We start from the raw sequence: 8,358 nt of genomic DNA, 5'->3' as shown, positions 1-8,358 counted from the left end.
AGGCCGGTGTTGGCCCCTGGGCCACATGTTTGACACCCCTGGTATAGAAGGAAGAAAAAGTAAATTTGATGACTTAGATTTCCGACTGAACTTCCTCCAAAGCTTTTATCACAGAGTGTAATTGTTTGCTTTGAGAGCAAGATTTCTGGTTTCCTGCTCAAATATCATCATGCTCTCTCAAAACTTTTGCTTTCCAGTATCTCGTTCTTCCTTTTAAAACTCTGCTCAGACTTGTTCTCGTTCCCTCACACTCTGACACTTTCTCTGCTTTCAAAACTTCTGCTCTTGGATATTTTTCCTCTCACTTGGGTTACTGAAAGAGCTGTCTGTCAAACCTCCTCCAGCCAATAGAATATGAGATAAATGGAAAAATAGTCCTCATCTTCTTTACGTTTAGTTTACTTCTTTTCTTTTGAGGTCACTATTGAAAAAGTAAAAAAGGTTACGCTCTGCTAATCCATTATCAATACCAGTGGTTCCTAAACTTTTTCTGCAGGGCCCCCTCTTCATTGTCACGGCCCCTTCCTCCTTGTGGCCGTGTTCTTTAATTATGTGTGTGTGCAGGTGAAGCTGGAGTGTACCTGGCTGTAAGTGCGTGCGTCAAGGGCCCGACGCACCGCGCTTATAAAAGACCCGCCTACGCCCGGCCTCTCCCTCTCTCTTTTCCTCGCTCCGCTCCCAGGCCGCACCTGCGCCCGCTGCACCTTGCCTTTTGTTTACTTTTAGTTTAGCTTTACACCATACAACACAGCACTCATTTCATTCCACACACAACCATGCATGCACCTACACTTCTGATTTTGCAAACAGCCACACTTCATGGTTATCTTATTTTGCCTTAGTTTTGGTTCATCATTCGTTAATAAATGATCATAATTGGCCTTATCTGTTGTTTGGCGTAATTTTGTTATAGCCGTGAGCCGGGTTATGACATCATTGACAACAATAATGTCAAGTGGTCAAGCGTAGAGCAAGATATGCCTTATCATGTTGTCTTGTCTTTTTTCTTCTTCTTCTTCTTTTTTTGGTACTTAAAATATGTTGTTGATTCATCATTGTTTGCCCATTAGTACTTTCACATGTTTCTCTATGTTTTGCTCGCCTCCAGTATGAAAACCACTGATCTATACCAACGTCACATACATTACAGAATTATATAAAGAATTTAATGTAACTGGGTGGAGAGTTGAAGTGTGGTTAGATGGAGAATTCATTAGGCTACATTTGGTGCAGCAACCAGATTTCTGACACTGAAACTAAGAACATGGTAGATGTTATGTAATGTTTTCAGTTTGTACACCTGAAAACACCGCGGTGAAATCAGTTTTAGGTTGGATATTCGACAGATATTCACACTGGAGCCTCCACCTCTGTTTTAGGGACCATCAACAAATGACAGGCTTTCCGTAAAACGGAAATTCTCACAAACGAGGTAAACAACACTTTCATAAACTGTCCATATGACCCAGTGTCTCCAAAGAAAAGTGGAATTCTGACAAAAACAGACAGAAATAACACATATATCTTTTTTGTTTTTATACAGGGTTCTAAATCTTTTGGATTGCTTAATATTTTAATGGAAATATATTAATTTTTTGGTCCTGTGATGAACTGGTGAACTGTCCAGCGTTTATCCTGCCTCTCACCTGTTAATGCTGTGATAGGCTCCAGCTTACCTGCGACCCATAATGGACTAAGTGGTTCAGAGAATGAATGAATGAATAATTTCTTACGTGAAAAATAAAATAAATTGTCCAATAGCTTCTAAGCCAAGTGGTCCAGTCACCAAACCAAAATAATGCAGATGACGAAACAAACCAGACACTTGTCTTCCGGATTTAGTTCACCTCTTGTCATTTTTTATATTAAAAATTTTATGAAAATTATCAATCATCACTATTGGGAGCCTATTTTTTTTCAATAGCTTCTAAACAAAGTGACCCAGTTATCATCTGCTTCAAACCAAAGTTGAATTGATGCAGATGATCATTTGATTTCCCCTCTTGTCAGTGGCAGATATCCAGCAAAGAATCTCAGGTATGAAGAGCTGGTCAGCACCTGGCCTACTGGTTAAAGATGCTAAATTCACTCCATGAGCTCCTAGCAGCACAAATGAGCCAACTGTTAAGGGATGGGACCCATCCTAAATGGCTAACGAAGGGACAGACAGTCCTGATACTAAAAGACCCCCCGAAGGGAGCAGTCCCATCCACCTATCAGCCAATAACCTGTCTCTCCACAGCATGAACGCTCCTGTCGGGCATATAGCAGCTAAGATAAGTGGGCACTTTGATCAATACATGACAGAGACACTCAATGGGAAACACCTCCCAAGGGGGTAGAGATTGAGAGGGCTAAGATCCCGTGGGACTTCCAGATACAGACCAACAAAATGGTGGTGGCCAACCAACCATGGCGAAGCAGCAAAGGAAAGCAGTAGTGTTCGCTGTAGCCATCCCCAATGATGGAAATATCAGGAAAAAGGCAAACTGGAAAATGGAGAAATACCAAGGATGCAAGGAAGACTTGGAGAAAGCCTGGAAGGTGAAGGCAACAGCAGTACCAGTGGTCATCGGAGCACTGGGGGCCGTGTCCCCCCATGTCTTTTGGGAGCAGTTTCCTGTCCAAAAATCACGATGTTCTGCCATCTGCATGGTTTCAGACAAAGAGAAAGTCTGTTCTTCTTAAGTTCCAGACAGAAAACGTCTCTTCATTTTAATAAACCCGCTCTCTTCTGATTACATCAGACGCACCGCTGCAGCAGGGAAAGGAGACATGGACGCCATGTTGTTGTCATCAAAGCCAGCGGCCAGAAAAAAACAAACAACAACAAAAAAAACTAATGCGCGATTACAAATTTAACGGTGTTAATTAAGCGTGGCGTTAACGCACGATTAATGCGATAACATGCCCAGCACAAATATATATATATATATATTAATACACTATATTACACTATGAAGCTACAGCTGGGCTGCCATAGACCTTTGAAGACTCCATGGCATTAGTTAAAGCAGATAAGTGGAGTAAGGCTATAATAGATGAGATGGTTTCATTTAGGGAAAACTTAGCTGGATCCTGAGAATACTGTCACAGTATGTCTCAGATCCTCGAGGAAAACATATGACAGCAGTAAAACATGTGTACAGGTACTTGAAGGAAGCCAAATACCTTGAGTTGTGTTATAAGAAAGATGACACTAAACTGGAACTGACTGGTTATTCTAATGCAGACTAGGCTAACAGCGCCACAGGTTATTGCTTCAGCCTGCATAGGGATGGTGCTATCATTTAATGGAAACACCAGCTGTGGCATTTTCATCATGTAAGGCAGAGTAGCTACAATCCAGGAAGCGCTTTTACCTCACACAGTTGAAGGACATCACAGTTTTCGTTATCTGAGGAAGAGAGGAAAAGAAAGCGAGATAAGACAATAAAGTAAGAGATACGACAAGAGTCAACACCAGAATGACTTTTACTGACTGCTGAGGGCTCAGAGAAGAGGCATGACGAAGATGATGCTGGGTTAGCATAGGGCTGAGGTTGAGGTTAAAGTTCAGTAGTGCTTCTTTACCAGAGCAGACTTGGACGAGAATAAAACCTCCACCACATTCTGTCCAGGTCTTTATAACACAGTTTATTGTCATGCTGTCTTATACCAGAGGTGGATTTGTTCTTATTTTCTCCATGAATACAGCTGATTCTTTTTTTTTTGCTTTCCTTGCTTACGTCTTGATAGCAGCAGCAGTCTGAGCTGAATTACAGGCGTCTGCAGAAGAGCATCAGATTCTCATTAGTTTAGTTAAACGGAGCATGTGAGTTTTAATTAAATGAGTTTGATGATGCCTACATCTGAGTTCTGTTGCATAAAGCACATCATCACCAATGAGGACTGAAAGCTCGAAACACGAGTAAGTATCACCTTTTCTCTATCAGATACTTCAGTGCTGCCTTTTGAAAATAAATGAGAAATATTTCATAATGATTCACATTTTTGCCAAGCATGAACAATCAGGATTTTACACTTTGTTTATAGATATTTAGCTGTTATGTTCTTAATTCATACATGTTTCAGTCATGGTGAGTCTGTTAGTAATTTTCTTAATCAACTGACAGAAACCGTCTGTGACAACCTCAGAAACATCACTGCTCATGTAGAAATCTAAATTTATATTCCTTGTCTGCTAGTGAGTAATTGGTTAAATGGGACCGTGCTGGTGGAACCTCCATGGCATGAAACAGAGAGGTGGCTTCTGGTGGTGGTGCTGGGAGTGGAGATGGTGATGGGAGTTGTGGGAAACATCTTTGTCCTGACAGTAAAAGTCACAGTAAGATGGCTCCATTCTTTTTATATGTTGAAGTAAAATTTCTCTCTTTTTATGTAAAGCACAGAAGAGCATGTCATACCAAGATTTAAATTGATTTACCTGTTTGGTTTGCTACATTTTCATAATTCAAATATAAAAATATGATTATAAAGAATGGATTGTGCTGCAGTGAGATTCAGTGAAGCTAAACAAAGTCAGATGGAACAGGGGCGGAATTAGAGGTGTATCCAGGGTTGTGCTGGCCACCTCTGAAATCTGTTTGGACACCCACAGGTGCCACCTCAGGTGATTGACAGGTCACTGGAGGAGGAGGACAGAAAACATGGCTCACCGGTATCACTAAACCAGTTTAAAGTCATTTTAAAGTAGATTAATTATTCATTCATCCTTTACTTGACTTTGACTGCATTCGATTAGTTTTAGGATAATGTGGGGAAACCATGTCATATTTAGCTGAGTGTATTTCGGGATTCAACTCAGTGAATCAAAATTTTCACATTGGAGCTGAAAGATGCTCAGAGAGAACCTTGGTATCCACGTTATTAGCACTGACTTAGCTAGAGCTACATCTTCCAGCTTAATTTAATCAGGAAGCTAGCAAGCCTGCTAGCTGATTTTAAAGTACAGCACAAAAATGTGGAAAGTATATCCTGTAACCAGTCTGATTTTGTATAGGAAAATATAAGAATGAAGACAAACGGCGATATTTCTGATTTTTAGTAAAGAGGAAGGACACAGATCAAGAGAAGACAGACCCCAGACCCAGTATCAGCAGCCCAACAGCTCCCAACATGGAGCTAGGCACACAAGGATCCCCCTACTACCACATCAAGCTTCACATACTCCACCCTAAAACAACCAACTAACCTTTCTATGGACCTTTTTCAACTTGTAAATGTTTCTACTTGATACAGATTATTAATGTAAAGATGTTTTATTTCTCATGTCTCTCTCATATTGCCACAATTATCCCAGCAGTGAATTTGAGTGTGTGTTATAGAGAGGTGCACAATCATTTCCTTTTTGGTATATGAACACCCTGATAAAATCTTGCTCTTGATCACCACAGACGGGGGCTCTGTTTTGTACAATGGGAGCTGGGTTTTCTCTATAAAGTTTTTGAAAGACTGGAAAATGTCCTTCTTTTGTGTGTGCTCTTTCATTAGCAGTACTGTCAACAGCTCCTCTTTTCTGTTTCATATGTTTATTGGTGTGTGTACAAAATGGTGTTAACAAGTACCACAATCAGTTTGAAGCCAGCACAGTACATGCTTTTAACTTTCCTTTACACACAATGATTTTTTTTTTCCCTCTTACATATTTATACAAAACATAAAAGATAACAATAAAACGAGACCCAAAACTAACAAGGTAACCGAAGTAAATAAACCCCCAAAACACAGGACCAAAAGGGGTGCCACTATTTTAGATAGTCTCAAAATAATTCAGAAATGGATGCCACTTTTTGTAAAATCTATTTGAACCGCCACTCCTAGAGTATCTAATCTTCTCAACTTTTAAAAAATACATACCCTCGTTCATCCACTGCATGCTAGAGGGGGAATTTGTTGACTTCCAATGAAGGAGGAGATGACGTCTGGCTATCAGAGAAGTGAAAGCTAAAACCTCTAAATGTAAAGTAGAATACCAGGTGTATTCCTCTGGAAGACCAAAGATGGCAATATGTGGGGAAACATCAAGAGGCTTCGAGAGCACCCTCAACATTGTGTCAAAATACGTCCCCCAAAAATTCTTAAGGGACTGGCAGTAGAAAAACACATGTGCTAGATTACAAGGTGAGCCCGCTCATCTATCACAAACATCTATTATGTTTGGGAATATTTGAGACAATTTTGTTTTTGAGAAATGACACCTAAACAGGACTTTGAACTGTATCAGAGTCAAACGAGCACATATGGAGCTCCTGTGAATAGTATTTAGTGCGGCGTCCCACCAATGTTCATCAAGGGTAAACCCCAGCTCATGCTCCCAAGCCTCCTTTGTTCTAGTCGTTAGGAGACCATCGTAGGACTGAATGGTGCAGTAAATTTTTGAGACAAGAGACTTCTGTAGAGGGTCTAATCCTAGAAATTCATCCCATACCTGCTCAGGAGGGGGATGAGGGAAGGCAGGAAACAGGGACTTGGCGCAATTCCTAATCTGGAAGTATCTAAAAAGATGTGAGAGTGGGAGATTAAATTCACGAGCCAAATCTGCAAAGGAGCGAAAAACCCCATCCCTATAGAGGTCCCTAAAACTTTTCAGTCCCCTATCATGCCACAGGGTAAAAGTGGAATCTGTAAATGTGGGTTTGAACATATGATTCCTCAGCAAAGGGGTTAATGATGAAGCAGGGGTAAATTTAAATTGCTTTCTGAATTGAAACCATATTCTGAGAGTGGCAATAACCACTGGGTTGGAAGTAAGGCCAGAGGGGTTAGTCGAGACCGGGCCGGTCAGTAGAGCAAGAAGAGAGGACGAAGGACATGAACAGCTCCTCTTTTGCATTCATGTCAGTAAACACCATCCAAATAAAAATGCATAACTGGGCTGTGTTACACTTACATCTGTAGACTCGACTAATCGCAGTCCACAATATCCTTCCAAAGTTGCCGGCTCAGACCCTCGGCCATGGCTTCAGAGTGGCATGTAGCTGAAGAGCTTTGATTGATGATAATATTTCCAGTTTGTTTAAATTCTCGGGACAATGAATCAACTGCTTTGACGTTTGCCACTTTTATCATCTCTCTGTCTTAGAGGGACTTCTTGTGCTTTTTCCTTTTTCATAATAGTAATGGCAGACTGACAGATGAGGCAAATGCACTTAGAATATGACAGTGAAAAAACATCCTATAACGTATGGAAGTGGTAGGTTTTAGGCTTCTTACTTGGCCCTAGCTATGCCACTCATTTTTATACCTTACCGTTAATTTAGTTTAAATAAATTGTAGACTACCTATGCAGCACAGTAGTTTGCTAGAGTGCAGAAGTTTATGAGGTTAAACTTGCATACGTACAGTGACAACCCATGTGTCAAAAAGTAATCAGGTGTCAGATTGGCTGCCCCTGTACTGTATGTCAATCAATATTGTTACGACTACGAACCCTTGTAGTCCAGGGGAAAATGGCCATTAACAAAACATGACAGAGTCAAGATGCACATAAGAAAATAAATTTATTCCCAACAACGGGGTCCTATTTACAATGTTTACACTGGAAACCAAACACAAAATATATCCCAAACAAAAGAAACAACATACAAAAAAATCACTCCGCCTTTAAATTAAAGCTCAATTACAAACAAACTCTAGGTGTCATATCCTCCTGAGACCCGACAACTCATTTTTGTCCTCTGTGAAGGACATGAGTCTCAGACCTCTAAGTCAAGCATTGTTTATAGTATGTATGTGATTAATACTTTTCCTTTAAGAAAACATCTTGAACTCTCTTCTGATGCCCCTGTTGTGGGGGCGTGGCCAACACAGCACATGCAGTGTCTTTTCAAAATGGAGGGAATTTCAATTTTCACGTTTTTCATGTTTTATGGGATAAGGTTTGTGCCACTGGGGAGCGTATCTGAATTCTTTATATTTGAATTTGAATCATTCAATTTGAATCTGAATATGCCTTTTTGAATAATTGCTTTAAAAAACTGAATCCAAATGACCATATTTGATATTGAATCTTTGTTTTTGTTAATGTGTATATTGGTAAAGTCGAAACTTTTGTATTTGAAAAATTCAGATCTGAAATTCAAACTTTTGTGCCACACATCCGGGACCTGACGTGAGGCAAAACTAGTCGATCGCAGATGGAGCAACGTCAGTTTTGTGCAGTTGTTCTCAACGGCTACAAGCAGAGGGAGGGCGAGGGGAAGGTGGAGGCGGGGAGAGAGAGAGAGAGAAATGGAGAAACGCTAAGATCCAGGCCAGCCACTCGCTACAACGGCAGTTACTGTTCCTGCAATGGCACTTACCGTTTCTGTAGCGATAGTTACCGTTTCTGTAGCGGTAGTTACCGTTTCTGTAGCG

Source organism: Melanotaenia boesemani, chromosome 4 (assembly GCF_017639745.1).
Source record: "Melanotaenia boesemani isolate fMelBoe1 chromosome 4, fMelBoe1.pri, whole genome shotgun sequence".
In the NCBI taxonomy this organism is placed as follows: Eukaryota; Metazoa; Chordata; class Actinopteri; order Atheriniformes; family Melanotaeniidae; genus Melanotaenia; species Melanotaenia boesemani.
This window is presented reverse-complemented; position numbering follows the sequence as displayed.